Source organism: Heterodontus francisci, unplaced genomic scaffold, assembly GCF_036365525.1.
Source record: "Heterodontus francisci isolate sHetFra1 unplaced genomic scaffold, sHetFra1.hap1 HAP1_SCAFFOLD_337, whole genome shotgun sequence".
NCBI lineage: Eukaryota > Metazoa > Chordata > Chondrichthyes > Heterodontiformes > Heterodontidae > Heterodontus > Heterodontus francisci.
The window spans coordinates 793,869-814,945 of NW_027141841.1; the positions used below are offsets into that span (position 1 = coordinate 793,869).

General features: G+C 43.2%; 1 non-coding gene across 1 annotated transcript; it reads left to right on the plus strand.

The window, feature by feature from the left end:
- The first annotated feature begins 7,592 nt into the window (after positions 1–7,592).
- On the plus strand, positions 7,593–7,674 carry trnas-gcu (transfer RNA serine (anticodon GCU)). The gene has a single exon. It is a non-coding gene; the product is annotated as a tRNA-Ser (tRNA).
- Positions 7,675–21,077: the final 13,403 nt, after the last annotated feature.

Genomic DNA, 21,077 nt, shown 5'->3' on the forward strand with positions numbered 1-21,077 from the left:
TCCCTGGTATTGTGATCAATATTTGCCCCTCAATCAGATCAGTTGGTCATTATCACATTGCTGTTTGTGGGTATTAGCTGCTGCATTTCTGACATTGCAACAGTGATTACACTTCAAAAGTATTTCATTGTCTACAAAGTGCTTTGATATGTCCAGTGGTCTTGAAAGGTGCTATATAAATGCAAGTCTTTTCTATCTTTATCACAACACATTGCTGTGTAAAACATTGTTCTTCATGTCACCTCTGGTTCTTCTGCCAATCACCTGATATCTGTGTCCTCTGCTTACTGACCCTTTTACCACTGGAAACAGTTTCTCCTTATTTAAACTATTGAAAACCTCCATGATTTTGAACAAATGTGTCAAATCTTTCCGGAACTTTCTCTGCTGCAAGGCGAACAACCCCAGCTTCTCCAATCTCTCCACATCACTGAAGTCCCTCACCCTGCTACCATTGTGGCAAATCTCTTTTTTATTCTTTCGCGGAATGTGGGCATCGCTGGCAACGCCAGCATTTATTGCCCATTCCTAACTTCCCTTGAGAAGGTGGTGGTGAGCCGCCTTTTTGAGCTGTTGCAGTCCATGTGCATCACCTCGCATTTGCCCTGATTGAACTCCATCTGCCATTTCTCTGCCCAACTCTCCAATCTATTTATATTCTGCTGTATTCTCTGACAGTCCCCTTCACTATCTGCTACTCCGCCAATCTTAGTGTCGTCTGCAAACTTGCTAATCAGACCACCTATACTTTCCTCCAAATCATTAATGTATATCACAAACAACAGTGGTCCCAACACGGATCCCTGTGGAACACGGCTCCATTTTGAGAAACTCCCTTCAACTGCTACTCTCTGTCTCCTGTTGCCCAGCCAGTTCTTTATCCATCTGGCTAGTAGACCCTGGACCCCATGCGACTTCACTTTCTCCATCAGCCTACCATGGGGAACCTTATCAAACACCTTACAGAAGTCCATGCATATGACATCTACAGCCCTTCCCTCATCAATCAACTTTGTCACTTCCTCAAAGAATTCCAGTGGAGAGTTTTCTCCCTGGTGGCCATTGAGTTCAATTTTGCAAGGGCACCTTGATGCCCTTGGCAAGAGCAGTCACTGTCTCCTCACCTCACCTCTTGAGTTCAGCTCTTTTGTCCAAATTTGGGTCAAGGCTGCAACGAGGTCAGGAACCAAGTGGCTCTGGCAGAACCCAAAATGAGCATTGATGAGCAGGTTATTACTGTGTAAGTGCTGCTTGATAGCACTGTCAATGACACCTTCCATCACTTTACTGATGTTCAAGAGGAGGCTGATGGGGCAGTAATTGACAGGGTTGGATTTGTCCTGCTTTTTGTTTGCAGGACATACCTGGGCAATTTTCCACGTTGCTGGGTAGATGCCAGTGTTGTAGCTGTACTGGAACAGCGTGGCTAGTGGCGCGGCTAGTTCTGGAGCACAAGTCTTCAGCACTACAGCCGGGATGTTGTCAGTATCCAGTGCCTTCAGCCATTTCTTGATATCATGTGGAGTGAAGTGGATTAGCTGAAGATTGGCATCTGTGATGCTAGGGACCTCAGGAGGAGGTCGAGCTGATACTTCTGGCTGAAGATGGTTGCAAATTATTCAACCTTGTATTTTGCACTGATATACTGGTCTCCCCTATCATTAAGGATGGGGATATTTGTGGAAGCTCCTGTTGATTGTTTAATTATCCACCACCATTCAGGACTGGATGTGACAGGACTGCAGAGCTTTGATCTGATCTGTTGGTTGTGAGATCGCTTAGCTCTGTCTGTTGCATGCTGCCTCCACTGTTTGACATGCCAGTAATCCTGTGTTGTAGCTTCACCAGGTTGACACCTCATTTTTAGGTCTGCTTGGTGCTGCTCCTGACATGCCCTCCTGCACACTTCATTGAACCACTATTGCTCCCTTGGCTTGATGTTAATGGGAGAGTGAGGGATATGTCAGGCTATGAGGTAACATATTGTGTTTAAATACAATTCTGCTGCTGCTGATGGCCCACAGCGCCTCATGGATGCCCAGTTTTGAGTTGCCAGATCTGTTCATTTCTTCCCTCAGATATAATTGGAAAAAAAATTCCAAAGGAATGCATGTACTAAATAAAAAGGAGAGAGAAATAAATACTGACAAAATAGATGGCAGCATTTGGAAGGTAAAAAGATGTATAAGTTTTATTATCGATGAGTGAGAGGAATACATCACACTTTGGGGCTTCTGGAAGTGGATTTACTGAATATTTTGGGAATTGATAGGAAGCTGCTTCATGGTTGGTGGAACAAACTCCCGCCCTTGGGGTGGAGCCAACAGCTGCATCCGTCCAATAACAGACAGAGTAGAAGAACTGTATCAGGCCTTGTTAGCTCAGTTGGTGGAGCATGAGACTTTTAATCTCAGGGTCTTCGATTTGAGACCCATGTTGTGTGGTTGTTCTTCCCTTTTTCAGACTTCATCGGCAGACAGTTCAAGGGATGCTTGAAATTAAATTCAACAACATCACCAGATTTCAACTCCGCCCCCCTCCCAGTGTAGTAGAATGGACCCTCAACCTCTGCCTTCCCCCTTCCCCTCCCTCCCAGAACTGCAACAGGGATCCCCTTGTCCTCACTTTCCACCCCACCTGCCTCCACAGCAGCACAGTGGCGCAGTGGTTAGAACTGCAGCGTCACAGTTCCAGCAACCCGTGTTCAATTCTGGGTACTGTCTGTGTGGAGTTTGCAAGTTCTCCTTGTGTCTGTGTGGGTTTCCTCTGGGTGCTCCAGTTTCCTCCCACAAGCCAAAAGACTTGCAGGTTGGTAGGTAAATTGGCCATTATAAATTGCCCCTAGTATAGGTAGGTCGCAGGGAAATATAGGGACAGGTGGGGATGTGGTAGGAGTATAGGATGAGCATAAATGGGTGGTTGATCGTCGGCACAGACTCGGTGGGCCGAAGGGCCTGTTTCAGTGCTGTATCTCTAAACATAAACACATCCAAAGGATCATCCTCCACCATTTCCGCCACCTCCAGCGTGATGCCACCACCAAACGCATCCTCCCCTCCCCTGTCAACATTCTGAAGGGATTGTTCCTTCCACGACACCCTGGACCACTCCTCCATTACCCCAACACCTCTTCCCCTCCCAAGGCACCTACCCATGCAATCGCAGGAGATATAATACCTGCCCTTTTCCCTCCTCTCTGCTCATTATCTAAAGCCCCAAACACTCCTTTTAGGTGAAGCAGCGATTTACTTGTACTTCTTTCAATTATGTATACTGTATTCACTGCTCACAAAGTGATCTCCTCTAAACTGGAGAGACCAAACGCAGATTAGGTGGAACACCTCTGCTCAGGCCGAAACCATGACCCTGAGCTTCTGGTTGCTTGCCATTTCAACACTCCCCCCTGCTCTCATGTCAACATTTCTGTCTTTGGCCTGCTCCAGTGTTCCAGTGAAATCAACTCATGCTCGAGGAGCAGCACCCGACCTTTTGATTCGGCACTCTACAGCCTTGTGGATTGAACATTGTGTTCAATAACTTCAGAGCATGACTGGTGTCAGGCAACCACATGAATTAACACACTCTTTGCCTTTGTCCCAGGACAGCTTTGTTATTTAATCTCTCCTGCCCTCTGCCCTATCAAACACCTTCCCCTTTGTTCTCTCCCGCATGCCCCTCCCCTTCACTTGTTTGAAACCTAATTCTTTTCTAATCTGTGTCAGTTCTGATGAAAGGTCACAGACCAGAAACGTTAACTCAGTTTCTCTCACCACAGATGCTGCCAGAGCTATTGAGTATTTCCAGCACTTTTTGTTTTATTTCAGATTTCCAGCATCTGCAGTATTTTGCTTTTATTGTGTCAGAAAGTCTTTCCTTGATTCAGGACTCTTACTTCTCTCCTTAATCTCTCTGCTAAAGATTGAACATTATCTCATTTCACTCACAGCTCAGGGTCAGTATGGCACAGTGGGACTTCTGGCTGTCTCCCACTTCACAGTCCATCAGTACTGAGAAAACAATGGTAAATATTACTCACATGTTGTGTTCTGTAACTTTTTACAAACACTTTGATGTATATATTGTCTTCCAAAGCAGTGACAGAATGGTGGCTTTAGTGTGTTGTTGAAATAGCTTTGTTGAGTTCGTGCTGTCCTAACAGTTAAACAGTTCTTGGTTCAATACCAGGTTTGGTACTTTCAACCTCTCCTGTGTCTTTTTCTTTGGCTCCAATTGTCAAGCTGCATGATTTACTCTGAAATTAGCACCAGAGAACCAAGGCACCAGCGAGCATGAGGAGCTGAAATTAACACAGATCAAATCCACTTAATATTTCTGACTGAAGATGGTTGCAAATGCTTCATCTTTTGCACTGACGTGCTCAGCACCACCATCATTGAGGATGTGAATGTTTTTGGAGCCTCCTCATCTTGTTAGTTATTTAATTATCCACCACCATTCACGACTGGATGTGGCAGGACTGTGGAGCTGTGATCTGATCCTGAGGGAGATATCCGTGCGCGGAGTGGTGGGATGTATGGAGAGTGATCCTGAAGAGGGTGTCTGAGCCTGGAGTGGAAGCTTTCCGTGGAGGTGCAGGAGGAGGCCATTCAGCCCCAGTGTTTTATAAAGGTTTAGCATAACTTATATGTTTTTACTCTATGCCTCTATTAATAAAGCCAAGTGTCCTGTTTGCTCTTAGCAACCTTTTCAAACCTTGATCAAAAAAGATTGGTGTACATTGTCTCATTCTTCCTCCCAAACTGTATCAATTCACAATTTTCTGTGTAAAATTTTATCTGTTGTGTGAAAGCCCATTTTACCAGTATGTTTAAGTTCCTCTCAAGTTTGTTACTGTCACTGGCATAGGACGAAATTCACGAGCATTCTTTGATGCTATCTCCGTGGAAAGAGCAATCTTACACACTAGCTCAAATTGGGATTTTGTGTGTTTAGTATCTTTCCTCATCCACCAATATAAGCACAAATCTGTCTCATAATGTACGGTCTAAGAATGTGCCAATGTTGCAATGTGGTGATAAATTCTTCAGTGTCACAATGTACTCACCAACTGCTTCACTACTTTTCTGATTTCTGGATCCAAGATTGTAGCTTTCCGCGATCTCTAGTGGCTTAGGGTTGAGCCTCGCTTCAACGAAGAAACGGAAAATTATGATTTAAAGATTACACTGTCAATCATTCACAACTCTGTCTTCTCCTGAACTTCGAGTTCAAATTTGTTTGTGAAGTTGAGTCGCACGTTAAGACAGCACAGTCTTTGTCTTTGTGAAGGAAGTGATTTGGGAATGGCTGTTTGAAACTGTCCCTTCTTGCACAGAAATTCAGTGCAAATACTTGATCACTCACAATTTCCTCGAGAGAAATTTGTTCACAATGGTATTCGACATGGACACTGCCTCAGCATTAATCTCACTGAAGCAGAATGTGACCGTGTTGTATGTTTCAGAATGTTGGTGCCGTTATTTGTCGCTTTTAACCGAGACTGGGACACAGGGCAAGTTTGATCCGAGGTTGGAATATATTATCATTCAGGAGCAAGAAAAATCAAAAGGAACAAAATAAGAAAACCCAGTCTCCAGATTTGAGAAACTGTCGATCTGCTTTGGGAAAGTGAATCAGAGCAGAATGAAGGATGAGCTGTCCAGAAGAGATGAAGACACAGCTCAGTCAACACGTTCCCCTGGTTTATGATGCTGGAACATTCCTCACACAGAAATGATTCAACCCAATGACAAACATTCTTGCAGCTGATAATTTATGCTACTGATTTAAGGACTGTCTCATGTGGTTCCCGAGTGACGAAGACAAGATATTAAACTTTGTTCTATTCAATCTAGCTGTGATGAAGTTTGAATTTTTCTACCTTTTATGAACATTATTTGAAGGGTCTCGGTAACAATGTTCAGTTTTGATGAGAGTGGGGTCTGGGTGAGGAGCTGCTGAGTGTGACAGGGTCAGGACTGGATGCAGGAAGTTCTCTGACAGTCTCCCTCTTTCTCTCTAATGGGTTTGAGTTGATTTACGACTGGTAGCATTTATTTTACTTTTCTTATTTCGAGATGCAGCACTGAAACAAGCCCTTCGGCCCACCGAGTCTGTGCCAACCAGCAACCACACATTTATACTAATCCTACATTAATCCCATATTCTCTACCACATCCCCACCATTCTCCAACCATGTACCGACACTAGGGACAATTTACAATGGCCAATTTACCTATCAACCTGCAACTCTTTTGGAGGTGGGAGGAAACCAGAGCACCCGGCGGAAACCGACACAGACACAGGGAGAACTTGCAAACTCCATACAGGCAGTACCCAGAACTGAATCCTGGTCGCTGGAGCTGTGAGGCTGCGGTGCTAACCATTGCGCCACTGTGCTGCTGTTGGTGTTTTGATAAATGAAGGAAGTTCCCTCCACCCATTTTATTTGGACAGACAGTGTGGTATAAGGATGTAAAGGGTTAATGCTGAAGATAGTGGGATCAACCCCTCCCACTGTCAGAGTGATGATGTAACAGTCACATGAGATGAAGTTTGGGAGAAGAGAGAGCAGCACCAAGGATGCTAGCTTAGCAGGCTTGATGAGTGTGCATAGAGTATTGTGTAAATTAGAAAACAGTTGTTAGTTCTTTCAGCAGGAACTGTGTCCAGAATATATCGAGAAACTCACAATTTTATTATTCAGGAGTCGGAACACAGATATTAATTCCAAGTGACAGTTCTGAGACCAATTAACAAAAAAAGTAGAGAATAATATTACTCACTGATTGAAATCCCCCAGTGAGGAGACAGTTAAACAGGTCATCTGTTGGGGCATCCTTCGATCCAAGGTTTCAGCAAAATTTAATCTCCCTTTTTGGTGAAATACTCTGTTATTTGCAACTTTTTTTATCAGCTTTGATGGGCGAGTGAAAAAACTGTAAAAATTGAACAGTTCCATCCTTTCTTTTCTTCCTTCTTCTCTTCTTTCCATCAGCTTCTCTTTTCTGCGCCAGATCAATATAATGATAAGAATTTCAATTTAATCTGCTGTTTCTGGTGTTTTATCCATTCCAATCAAAATTTCAACATTCCAATCAAATCTATTTGTTATTCCACAGTGTCTCTACATGTGTTTTATTCTGTTGTATTCTCTCACAGTCTGTTTGATGATCAATGTTACATCTCACTCTCTGTTCTGGTGAAGATCAGAAGCAGTGAAATCTGTTCACACCACCCAACAAGTGGGCCTGAGGCTGTGCCTCGCTGATCATGTGGAGTTAAAGCAATTCTTCCAGTCAGTTAGTTCAGTTGTAATTTCATGAGAAATTCGGTCATCATGACTTCGTCAGTGACCTAATGGTTCAGGTGTCTGAGTGATGTTAATCATGATGTGATGAAATGATTGTATGTTCCAGTCTTTCAGTGGTGGGTTTTCACACTGAGTAGAAACGTGTTGGACATGGTCTGGAAATGTTTCACACCGCTCCATTCCCAACTTCATTTACTGACAGAAGATATATTTCCATCATTGCATAGCTGGCTGCACAGCCAGAAGCTGTGCTGAAGGTGACAGCTATAATGCTGCAACTGACAAGGTGGCCGAGAGGTTAAGGCGATGGACTGCTAATCCAATGTGCTTTGCACACGTGGGTTCGAATCCCATCCTTGCCACTAGTTTATGAGCTGTTTAGTGTATTATTCATGTGTTAAGTCAGCCTCGAAGGCTGTGCTTGTTTCTGTCGAGACAGTGATTCCAGAATTGGTTATACTTTATTAAAATTGTGACAGACAATTGGAATTATTCACCCAAACTGCACTGGAATGAAGATCAGTTAGGGATCATGAAACGGAGCAGGATTTTTCCTCCCCTCCTTCCTTCCATCTTTACTGTCTCTGGATTTACACCAAGTGAAAGACAAATGGGAAACGCAAATGGCGAGGGAGCAGATGCAGAAAATTATCTTTTGGCAAGAAATTTATTTTCAAATCTTCTTGATAGATTAAGTGAGTGAGCAATGCTTTGGCAGATGGAGTTTAAAATGAGGGGTCATCTACTACCTCCGATCGATCAGAATGTTTTTTTGTTAGAGGTGAGATGTTAGAAACGGTGGAGGAGCAGAGACCCGAATACTGAATTAATAACAGCTAGTGGACTGGGAGAAAATAATGTGAAAAGTGAACAGAATCTGAAGATTGTAACTCATGTTGCAGTGATAGAAAGCTCTGTGCTCCTGAAGTAAATGTCCAAGCCCAGATTGTGGGGAATCTGTGGAGAGTGATTTGGTTTTTATTCATTCTTGGGTGTGAGTATCGCTGATAAGGCTAGCATTTATTACCCAGTCCTATTGCCGTTGAGAAGGTGGTGGAGAGCTGCCTTCTTGAACTGATGAGGTCCATATGGTGCAGGAACACCCACAGTGCTATTGTGGAGGGAGTTCCAGGATTGTGACCCAACAACAGTGAAGAAATGGCGATATCGTTCCAAGTCAGGATGGAGAGTGACTTGGAGGGGAACCTGCAGATGGCGAGTTCCCATGCATCTGCTGCCCTTGTCCTTCGAGGTGGTAGTGGTCACGAGTTTGGAAGGTACTGTTGAAGGATACTTGGCGAGTTGCTGCAGTGCATATGGAGATGGTACACACTGCAGCCACTGTGTACTGGTTGTGGAGGGATTGAATGTTTAAGGTGGCGGGTTAGGTGCCGATCAAGTGGCCTGCTTTGTCCTGGATGGTGTTGTGCTTCTTGAGTGTTGTTGAGTGGGATGTATTCCATCCCACTCCTGACTTGTGCCTTGTCGATGGTGGACAGGATTTGGGGTGTCAGGAGGTGAGATACTTGCTGCAGAATTCGTAATCTCTGACCTGCGCTTATAGCCACAGCATAGATGTGACTGGTCCAGTTACGTTTCTGGTCAAGATGTTGATGGTGGGGGATTTAACGATGATAATGCTTCTGAATATCAAAAGGTAGATTTTCTTTTTCTCTCATTGGAGTTGTTCACTGCTTGGCACTTGTGTGGCCAGAAGGTTGCTTGTCATCTTATCAGCTCAAGGCTGAATGTTGTTCAGGTCTTGCTGCTTGCAGGCACAGACTGCTTCAGTATTTGAAGAGTTGTGAGTCGTCATCTAACATTCCCACTTCTGACTTATGTTGAAGAGAAAGTCGTCAATGAAACAGCTGAGGATGTTTGGGTCTAGGACACTACCCTGAGAAACTCCTGAGGCAATGTCCTGGGCTGAGATGATTGGCCTCCACGAACCACAACATCTTGCTTTGTGCGAGGTATGACTTCAACAAGTGGAGAGTTTTCCCCCTGATTCCCATTGACTTCAATTTTGCTCGGGATCCTTGATGCCACACTCACTCAAGGGCAATCACTCTCACCTCTCCTCTGGAATTCCACTCTTTCATCTCTGTTTGGACCAAGTTGCAATGAGATCATACGAACAGAAGATCAGAAGAGCTAGTAGCAGGAGTCGGCCATTTGGCCCCTCGAGCTTGCTCCGCCATTCAATAGGATCATGGCTGACCTGATCATAACCTCAACCCCACTTTCTTGCCTGCCCACATAACCCTTGGCTCTCTTGTAGATAAAAATCCTGAAGACATTCAATGACCCAGCCTCCACTGCTCTCTGCTGTAGAGAATTCCAAAGATTAATGACCCTCTGAGAGAAGAAATTCCTTCTTAAATGAAAAACCCCTAAATCTGAAACTGTGTCTCCTAGTTCTATATTCCACCATGAGAGGAAACATCCTCTCAGCATCTACCCTGTCAAGCCCCCTCAGAATCTCATATGTCTCAATACGTTCTCCTTTCATTTTTCTCAACTCCAATGAGTATCGGTCCAACCTGCTCAACTTTCCTCATAAGACAACACCTTCATCACAGGAATCAATCCAATGAACCTTCTCTGAACTGCCTGCAATGCAAGTATATCCCTCCTTAAATAAGGAGACCAAAACTGTACACAGTACTCTAGGTCTGGTTTCACCAGCACCATGAACATTTGTAGCAAGACTTCTCTACTTTTATACTCCAACCCCCTTGCAATAAAGGGTAACAATCCATTTGCCTTCCTAATTATTTGCTGTACCTGCATGATAACCTTTTGTGATTCATGTACGAGGACACCCAGATCCTTCTACACCGCAGAATTCTGTAATCTCTCACAATTTAAATAATATTTTCCTTTTCTATTCTTCCTACCAAAGTGGATAACCTCACATTTTCCCACATTCTACTCTATCTGGCAAATTATTTCCTGGAGCTGAGAGAACCTGGCAGAACCTAAATTGAGCATCGATGATCAGATTCTTGCTAAGTGTGTGGTGCTTGATAGCACTGTTGGTGACATCTTCCATGACTTTGCTGATGATTGATAGTAGACTGATGGGGCGGCAATTGGTCAGATTGGATTTGTCCCGCATTTTTTTTATGGAGAGGGCACACTTGGGCAACTTTCCACATTGTCAAGTAGATTGCCGTTATGTAGCTCTACTGGAACAGCTTGGCTGAGGGCGCAGCTAGTTCTGGAGCACATGTCTTCAGTACTAGTGTGGAAGTGAGCAGAAAGGCATGGCACTATGCTTAATGGGAAATATAGCCAAGTTAGGAATAGTAGCTTTGCTGAGCTTTGATTTTAAGTGGCACAAACCACAATGAAATAGTTAAAAGTAAAGGCAGAGCGTGTGAGACTGTAAATACTAGCCGACACTGGTAATTGCAAAGACATCTGTTCTTTATGGCCTGATTGTGTGACTCCCTGTGGTTTGGAACAAATGGACTCCTGTGAATCAAATGATGTCCATCCCTGTGTGAGTGATCAGGAGTGCTAGGTCCCTCTCATCTTCCTGAACTGCCACTACTTGATGTCGCTGCAGACTGCACGAAACACTCAGGAATGTACACCGAATAGAGATAGCAGGATGCGCCGCAATTACTTGTCACAAGGTGGAGACAGACTCATGATCCATGTCGGGAGTGAGACTAGAATGATTATTGATGATTCCTATGCTCTTGCTAATTAGCTTGCTTGTCCGCTTTGTTTTATCTTGCTGGTACAAAACAATATTTTATTAGTAACAAGTATGTATTGAAAATGGAGTGTATTGCAACCTCAGTAACAGATGTACTGCATGTCACCACGTGGGTGAAGTCGAATTGTTTCGCACTGATTGGTTAAACAAGGGGGTGTAGCATGAATCTTAATGTATAAACAGTAGTACCTGTATCAAAAAACTTCACGTACTCCAGTCGACCAGACAGACTCTGGGTGGAGTCAGTGTCGTTGCATTAGAGTAAGTCAGCCGGCTAAATGCGCAAATTAAGAAATTGATTTTACCTGCACATCCGTCTCGGCATAGTTACTGAACCAAACTGAAGGCAAAAAGAACTCAGATTTGCACTAGACCTGGAATGTTGTTCGGGCCCATAGTCTTTGCTGTATCGAGTGCCTTCAGCTATTTCTTGCCATTATGTGGAGTGAAGCAAATTGGCTGAAAACTGGAAGCTGTGATGCTGGGGACCTCAAGAGGCCGAGATGAATCATCCACTGAGCAATTTCTGACTGAAGATGGTTTCAAATGCTTCAGCTTCATCTTTTGCACTGACGTGCTCGGCTCCACCAACATTGAGGATAGGGATGTTTTTGGAGCCTCCTCATCTGGTTCGTTATTTAATTGTCCTCCACCTTTCATGACTGGATACCTAGTTTCCCAGGGCAGTGCCCTAGGCCCAACCATCCTCAGCTGTTTCATTGATGGCTTTCTCTTCAACATAAGTCAGAATTGGAAATGTTCGCTGATGATTCACAACTCCTCAGATACTGAAGCAGTCTGTGCTTGCAAGCAGCAAGACCTGAACAACATTCAGGCTTGAGCTGATAAGTGACAAGCAACATTCTTTGATCTGATCCTGAGGGAGATATCCATGCGTGGAGCAGCGGGATGTATGGAGAGTGATTCTGAAGAGGGTGTCTGAGCCTGGAGGGAAGAATCTGTGGAGAGTGGTCCTCAAAGGATGTCCGTGTCTGGAGATTTAGGATCTCTTAAGAGTGTCACCGAGCCCATAGTGCTGGGATCTATGGAGAGTGATCCTGAAGTGGGTGTCCGAACCTGGAATGGCGGGATCTGTGGAGAGTGATCCTGGAGTGGGTGTCTGAGCCTGGAGGGCAGTATCTGTGGAGCGTGATCCTGACGAGTGTGTGTAAACCTGGAATGGAAGCTTTCTGTGGAGGGACAGGTGGAGGCCATTCATTCCCAGTATTTTATAAAGGTTTAGCATAACTTATATGCTTTTACACTATGCCTCTATTAATAAAGCCAAGTGTCCTGTTTGCTCTTAGTTACCTTTTCAATCCTTCTAACATTGGTGTACATTGTCTCTCTGCTCCTGCACCCAGTTTAGAACTGCAACGTTTCATTTATATGGCATTCTTCCTTCCAAATTGTATCACTTCACACTTCTCTGTGTAAAATTTCATCTGTTATGTGAAAGCCCATTTTTCCAGTTTTTTTTAAGTTCCCCTGAAGTGTGTTACGATCACTGGCACAGGACAAAATTCCTGAGCATTCTTTGATGCTATGTCCATGGACAGAGCAATCTTTTACGCGAGCTCAAATGTAGGATTTTGTGTGTTTAGTATCTTATTTCACCCACCAATATAAGCACAAATATGTCACGTAAATCTTGTTCACTGCAGTCCCTGCTGCTGTTTGCTGCCTATATTTACAGACTTTTATCTCAACCTCGTCACCATGTTCTCTAATATATTCAGGGGGCATCATCAGAAAAAATGTTCACCAAGCATGGCAAGTGCAAGGAAATGTTTATTTATGTCATTATGTCATGAACATAATATACACATTTTTACATGTGTGAATCATCAAGATGTGTCTTCATAAATGGAACCCCGTCACAATAAACACTGTCACCTTTCAATGTTTAGCAGACAGGTTTGATGGCCTGATGTGTGTGATTCCCATATTAATGTGTTTGCACAAAGTTCGGGGAAAGATGGAGATACGAATAATTTACAGGGAAATCTTTGAAACATATTACCACATCTCTCACTCACAAAGATCTGCAAACACATGGATTCCAAAAGAACCTGAGTACAAAATCACCTAAAATAAACACAGCCAGAGAGACTTGCGATAACCTGTAGCTCAGGGAAAGTACATGATGTTATGGCAGGGATTCTGTTTCTTCTGTTAAAATATTTTTTGAAGAAGTCATAATCAAACTGAATAAATGTAGGACCAGTTCTTTTTCAAGAGGACACCAAAAGAACCAATTTGGCAACTATGTTTACTGTTTGTCACATGATTCAAGTTAAATATAGAACAGAAACCCTGGTAACCGGGAGAAATGTGGTTCGTGAAGTCAGTCATGCCCCTTGAATGGACAACCTTGGCAGCAGCAGCGCAAACCGAAGACAGCAGAAAACTCACAACCTTTGGTTGTAGCAGTCAGTGTGTTTTACCTGGTGGAGTGAGCAGCTGATAAAGTTAACCTGAAGAATCGTCAAGGAAGGAGAGAAGACCACAACCCAGTTTGTTTTCCAGAAAATCATTAAAAGACCCTGAGAAGTCCACTGAGTTAATTCATTTTGTCGCATGTCTTTGAAGAAGGACTGCTAAAATTAATTCTCAATGCCTTCTGAAAAGAACTGTTCTAAAATACCCTCGTGACCTGTCCACGTATACTCGGAAGTTAGACTGTATTCCAGTTTGGGAGCAACATATCTCATCTGATGATTTCTTCAAAAATGAGCAAATAAACAGCCCAAGAGGTTTTTTTTGTCTGTCACAGAGTGCTGAATTAAAAAAAAAATCCCTTTTATTTTTTCAGCTATCCGTTGTGTGTGTGTGCGTGTGGCTCGAAGATAAATAAAAGGACGTTAAAAGTTGTTCAAGGTGAAAAAGGAACTTTTAAAATTTCCACCTGTGTGTTTATGCTTTACTTCATGACTAGTTAAAACTTGTTCGACAATAAATGGATAATTTTGTTGTTCATTAAAGAAACCTGGTCAGTGTCTTCTATTCTGGGAAAAATAGAGCATATGAATGACTGTATCAGTATGTGGGAAAAGTTCACATAGATGTTGTGACCTGTGGAGAAGTGGGATGAGAATAAAGAGTGACCTCCTCTGCCCTTAGTTGTCACAGCACTTGTGATCTGGCTCAGTAGCTTAATTGGTTCGAGTGTTTGTCTAATAATCAGAAAATCTTGGATTCATATCCTTGCTTCAAAAGTTTAGCTATCAATCATTTACATCCATTTTCTTGTGAACTTTAACTTTTCTTATGAATTTCATTCACACAAAAGAAAACAGCTCAGTGGTTGCCTTTGTGAAGGATGTGAGTTTGAAATGTCTGTTCCTGCTCGTACAGATGTCCAGTGCTAATATTTCAACAGCAACTCAATCCCCTACAATTTCTTTGAGAGCAATGTGTTTGCAGTTGCATTTAACCTGGAAAATAGCTCACCATTAATCTCACTGAAGGAAAGTGTGACCGTGTTGTCTGTTTCAGAGTGTTTGTGTCGTTTTGTGTCTTTTTTAACCAAGACTATAACACAACGCAAAGGGGAGGGTTGATCCGAGGTTTAGAATATATCATCATTCAGGAGCAAGAAAAATCAAAAGGAACAAAATAAGAAAACCCAGTCTCCAGATTTGAGAATCTGTAGATCCACTTTGGGAAAGTGAATCAGAGCAGAATGAAGGGTGAACTGTCCGACTGCCCAGAAGAGATGAAGACACAGCTCAGTCAGCACGTTCCCCTGGTTTATGATGCTGGAACATTCCTCACACAGAAATTATTCAATCAATATTCATCTGCCGAGTTGGTCTGAGGCTGTGCCTCTCTGATCATGTGGAGTTAAAGCAATTCTTCCAGTCAGTTAGTTTAGTTGTCATTTCATGAGAAATTCGATGTCATCATGACTTCATCAGTGACCTAATGGTTCAGGTGTCTGAGTGATGTTAATCATGATGTGATGAAATGATTGTATGTTCCAGTCTTTCTGTGGTGGGTTTTCACACTGAGTTGAAACGTGTTGGACATGGTCTGGAAATGTTTCACACCGCTCCATTCCCAACAGGCCATGACCTGATGTGATGGAAATTTCATTTACTTACAGAAGCTACATTTCCATCATTGCACATCTGGATGCAAAGTCAGGATCTGAGCTGAAGGTGACCGTCCTGCCCAAAATTGAATCGAGGCAAAAAAGACATGTGATGGGTTGCTGGCACAAAGCTGGGTGATGAGGTGTTTGAGAGGTTTAGATGATGGATTATTAATTTCTTCTGTTTTACATGTATGAATTTGAATCCCATCTGCTTCAACAGTTTATAAAATGTTCAATACATTGTTTCTTTGTAATTCAGCAGCTTTTGCAGAAAGCAGGACTGAAGCTGTTGCAGTACCTGTTCGAAAGATAGTCGTAGTTATTCTGAAGCCATCTTCCAATGTCATCTACATGTAAGCCAGATTTTAAAGGATAAGATGTAGTTTTTAAAAGTCACTTCAATCTTACTCGAGTCTTTACAAAGAAGCCAGGTAAATCTTGATAAAAGGTCATATATATTTAGAGATCTTTTAAAAGCACTTCAATCTTGTTAATAAAAAGTCAGATGTAAATTTATGAACTCTGATCAGGCCATGCTAAAAAGTTACATACAATTAAGAAACAAAATACAACATTTAAAATGTCTGAACTCCCTCTGAAAGTTGACCCCTGCTGCTGCCGGTGTCTTCCTGGAATATTGGAGCTGTTGTGTCAACAGAAAAGTCCTTCCCGAGCAGCCCTGAGCCAGTTGGTATCGGCTCCAATCCAACCCAGGTAAAAATCAGGATTCATTGTGGGCAATGAGCCCAAATTGCTGAACTACAGGTCCCTGTCACTTTAAAGATTGGGCTGGTGCGATTATGAACAGAGGCTCCTTCTGAGCACATTTCTCACCACCACAACTTCCAGATGCTGGTGTTAGTGTGTGCATGTACCGGCAGTTGCAGTGCTGTTCAGAACCTCAATAGCAGTGAAAGTCTCAGAGTTCACCGCTATTGGGACTGTCAAATCCAGGCCAATATCTCACAGCCCTGTTAGATATGCTCTCCCTCTGTACAAAATCAAACTCCACACAGTGTCTTTCACTCACTCCTGTTTCCAGCCCTGATGGTGCAGAAATCCCCACTCAAAGGTACACAATCCAGTTGATTTCTGATCAAATACCTCCTTCCTCCTTCAATAGAGGAAACAGAGACATGAACAGGAGTCAGGTGCAAGAAAGTGTCACCAACAGAGCAAAGAAAGGCACCAACAAAAGTCACACCTACTTTCCAAATCATTTCACTGGAATATTCTTTCACTTGTTTTGTAAGATGACTGCAATAAATCTGAAAATGAGCACCACGAGGTTTGTGTTCACTCGTCACTTGTTCTCCTGTGTTTGTCTGTCAGGTTTGTAATTCAGTTTGGATTGGATATTGAAGAGAATCTTTTTTCAAGATGATTGCACATTGTACTGTGTTTAAAGCAACCAACTTGTAAAATGGCAGATAATGAATGTTTCAATACCTGTGTGACCAGATTCTTCCAATGCTTTCCAACAGCTAGATTGATGATGCTTGTAATCTGTATCCTGTGGAGAATGGAAGAGGGGAATAAAAACATGGTGCATGAACAGGACAGACTGTGTAAAATGGGAGCACAGAAATACTGCCACCTCATTGAAAGTTAATGAGATTTATTCGAAGTCAGACACCTGTCCACAATGAACAAGTGAATACATTAATTGTCCACTTTCAATCTAAATGGGACTGAGGTTCCAACAGAGAAGTTTTCTGGAAAACCTGCTGCAGTTTTAACATTGATGAACTGGAACATCTTATTCTAACTTTCAAATAACTGGAGTGATTGTATAGTTCTCATAGCGGAGAGAAGGAGTTGTTTATAAATATAAGCAGAAAGACACATTTGCGGAATGGTGAATGAGCTTTAACTTTCTGAAATGTATTTGCCAATTGGTTGCAGGTCACTGGAAATTCTTTTTTACATTTCAATTGCAGCAGCAGCAGTTAACAGCAAAATGTCTGATTAATCAGAGTAGTGGGTCTGGGAAACACTTAAACAGCCGAGACCCTGTAAAACAGAACTCCAAGTAATAGTTTAAATAAGGCACTGAACTGACAGAGCGGTAAAGGCCTGCTCAGGTCAGGAAAAAAGCCCGACCCGAACCACACAGAACCACTTTGACCGGAGCCCGACCCGGCCAGACTATCTCCATTTATTCCCATGCCCAAACCGATCCGAGCCTTACCCGACCACCGGAATGTTCACTTTACCTATCTCCCGATTCCGAATCTATAGGAAGCTGCAGCATGAGCGCAATGACATTATAGAGATGCTCACTTGCTCACTGCGCAGATTCAGAGTTTCCTTCCTTGACGTCCCAGACTCCCAGCTTCGGTTGGCTTTTCAACTTTTGACACTTATTAAACTCAACTTCCCAGCAGAGCAAAATTTAAGACTTAATGTGTGTGTCACACCCTGACCCAGCCTGACCTGGACCCAGCCTGACCCGAACCTGAAAGCCCGGAAGAGCGAACCGACACGACCCGAACCCGACACAGGTCTCGGGTCCCGTCGGGTTCAGGTCGGGTAGCAAGCCTTCACAGAGCGGAGGTCAGAAGAGGATTGAATTAATTTCGATCACTGAATCTAAACAAGAAGTAAATCTGTCAGGAATGGAACACTTTGCTTTATCTGTGAGCTTTTGGTGCAACGATAGGGTGTCTGACACCAGATCAGAAGGTTGCGTGTTCAAATCACGTCAGGCTCAGTTATGTTTTACAGCAGCTCAAGTTCCTGGATTTTCAATCAGAAGAGAGTTCGATCGATTGGAATGTTCAGTGAATGGTTGACTTTCAAGATCAACTTAAATAGATTAAAGTCCTGATTTCTGGTTCCGTTCCATTTCTTTGCTCAGTTCTTATTTCACACTGTTTTATATCTGAACAATGTTTCAGGGATGTGATGTGTCCATTGTTTGTACAATCGCTCTGTCATCCAGTGTGAGAAATAAAACACAAACCGCCCAGCATGCGGCTCAAACCCATACCTGGCTCTGTCTATAGGCCGCTTAGTTCAGTTGGTTCGGACGCAGTGTTGATAACAACAAGGCTGTGGATTTGATCCCCATGTGCGCTGTCACATGGTCAGTCATTAATCTGACACATTTTTGTAACACTTAAAATCCAACTTTTAGATGCAAACAAGTTTACATAAAGTGTCAGAGGGAACTTATTTTGAATAACATCCATTGCATCTTTGTCACTGGGCTGGAGTAACACAGAATTCTTTCCAATTATCTTCCGTTTGCTGATAAACATTGAACTCGTGGCCTGTTCTCGTTAATGGTCACGAGCAGCAAAAACAGACAGAGCGAGTCTGATCGCCCAGAGATGTGGAAAAGGCTTCAGTTTAGGACAAATGCAGCAAATAAAATGTTCACCCTGCCCCGAGAGAGTCAAAAACTGGGGAAAAGGACACAAGGAGATAGAGAATAAGCTAAAGCAGACAATGTAAATATTTCCCATCCTTGATATCTCTCTATTCCAATCCAACCTTCAGAGTTGGGTAAATAATTTCAGAGTAAATTGTGCAATTCGAGAGTCAAAACCAAATGGCGATGCAGAATAAAGGAGAACTGCCAAAACCCCAGATTGAACCAGGGATCTTCAGTCTAACACACTCCCAACTGAGCTATTTCAGTCTCACAGGCTTGGGATGATAAGTGGCAAGTAACATTCGCACCACACAAGTGCCAGGCAATGACCATCTCCAACAAGAGAGAATCTAACCATCTCCCCTTGACATTCAATAACATTACAATCACTGAATCCCTCACTGTCAACTTCATGGAGGTCACCATGGGTAGCCATACAAATAACGTGGCTACAAGAGCAGGTCAGAGGCTTGGAATCCTGAGGTGAGTAATTACAGTGCAGCTGTTGGCTCCACCTCAGGGGCTGAATTTGTTCTGTAAACCATGAAGCAGCTTCCTCTCAAATCCCAGATTTATCATTAAATCCTCTTACAAAAGCCCCAAAGTGTGATATATTCCTCTCACTCATCCATGACTCTTGACTCCCCAAAGCCTGTCCACCATCCACAAGGCACAAGTCAAGAGTGTGATGGAATACTCTCCACTTGCCTGGATGGGTGTAATTCCAACTCAAGAATCTCAACATGATCCAGGACAAAGCAGCCCGCATGATTGGCCCCCCATCTACAAACATTCACTCCCTCCACCATCGACGCACAGTGGCAATAGTGTGTACCGTCTCCAAGATGCACTGCAGCAATGCACCAAGACTCCTTCGACAGCACCTTCCAAACCAGCGACCTTTACCACCTGGAAGGGCAAGGGCAGCAAATGCACGGGATACCACCACCTGCAAGTTCCCCTCCAAGCCACACACCATCCTGACTTGGAACTATATCTCCGTTCCTTCACTGTCGCTGGGTCAAAATCCTGGAACTCCCTTCCTCACAGCACTGTGGGTGTACCTACCCCACATGGACCGCAGTGGTTCAAGAAGGCAGCTCACCACCACCTTTTCAAGGGCAATTAAGGATGGGCAGTAAATGATGGCCTAGCCAGCAACGCCCACATCGCATGAATGAATGAATAAAAAAGTGAAGGTGCCCTTGTGTCATTGTTTTGGTAGAAAATATAACCCTGGTGGAATTGCCCCTCCCAATCACACCTCAATTCACAGAACAAAGAAAATGGAGAAAATTTATGGCACAGAATGAGACCATTTAGCAATCGTGTCTGTGCCAGCTGAAAAAGAGCGATCCAGCACTATCCCACTTTCCAGGTCGAGGGAATGGGATCCGAACAGATCTCAGAGCTCACATTATGTGAATGTTCTGTTGAAGTGTTGGTGAGCTGATATACCAAGGGAGATTCACACTGTTGGACACAGTGTGAAATTCATTCAAGTATTTATAAAATATTACAACATGTGAGTAATATTCCCCATTGATTTCTCAGCACTGATGGATTGTGAAGTGGGAGACAGCCAGAAGTCTCACTGATCCACACTGACCCTGAGCTGAGAATGAAATGAGACAAAGTTCAATCTTCAGCAGTGAGATGCTGCAGAGAGGTAAGAGTCCTGAATCAAGGAGAGACTTTCTCATACTGCTGTTGAATCTCATTTCAAACACTCCTTGAACTCTCTGCCGAGGAATTCAAAGATGAAGAATGCCTGTAAAATCAGCCTAAAAAGGAAATAAAAGACACCCACCGTGGGCTCAAACTCAAAAACTTGAGATTCAGAGTTTCATGCTTTCATTAACTGAGCTCACCAGGCCTGAGACAGTGTCCCCGTCCTGTCTGTTATTGGACGGTGCAGCTGTTGGCTCCATCCCAGGGGCTGAATTTGTTCTGTAAACCATGAACCAGCTTCCTCTCAAATCCCAGGTTTATCAGTAAATCCTCTTACAAAAGCCCCAAAGTGTGATATATTCCTCTCACTCATCCAGAATAAAAGTTACATCTTTTGCTGTTTTTACCTTCCAAACACTGACTTCTATTTTACTCAGCATTTATTTCTCTCTCCTTTTTATGTTGTGCATTTCCTAATGAACATTTCATTTCAATTATTTATGAGGGATGAAACGAACAGAAGAGATTTTCTGCGATGGTACCAGGGGTGTGGGACAGAGCGAGTAGTTCGGATCTGGAATACACTGCCTGAGAGTGTGCTGGAGGCAGATTCAATCGTGGTTTTCAAAAGGGAATTGGATAAACACCTGAATAGAGAAAATTTGCAGGGTGACAATGAAAGGGCAGAGGAGTGGAATTAGCTGATTTGCTCTTGCAAAGAGCTGTCATGGACATGATGGACTGAATTGTCTCCTTCTGTACTGTAACCATTTGATTCCTTGATTCTAACACTGTCAAAGTTGTTCTGAACTTGCTCTGCTCCAAGGAGAACAAACCCATCTTTTCCAGTGTCTGCACATAACTGACGTTACGAGGAACCATGGGG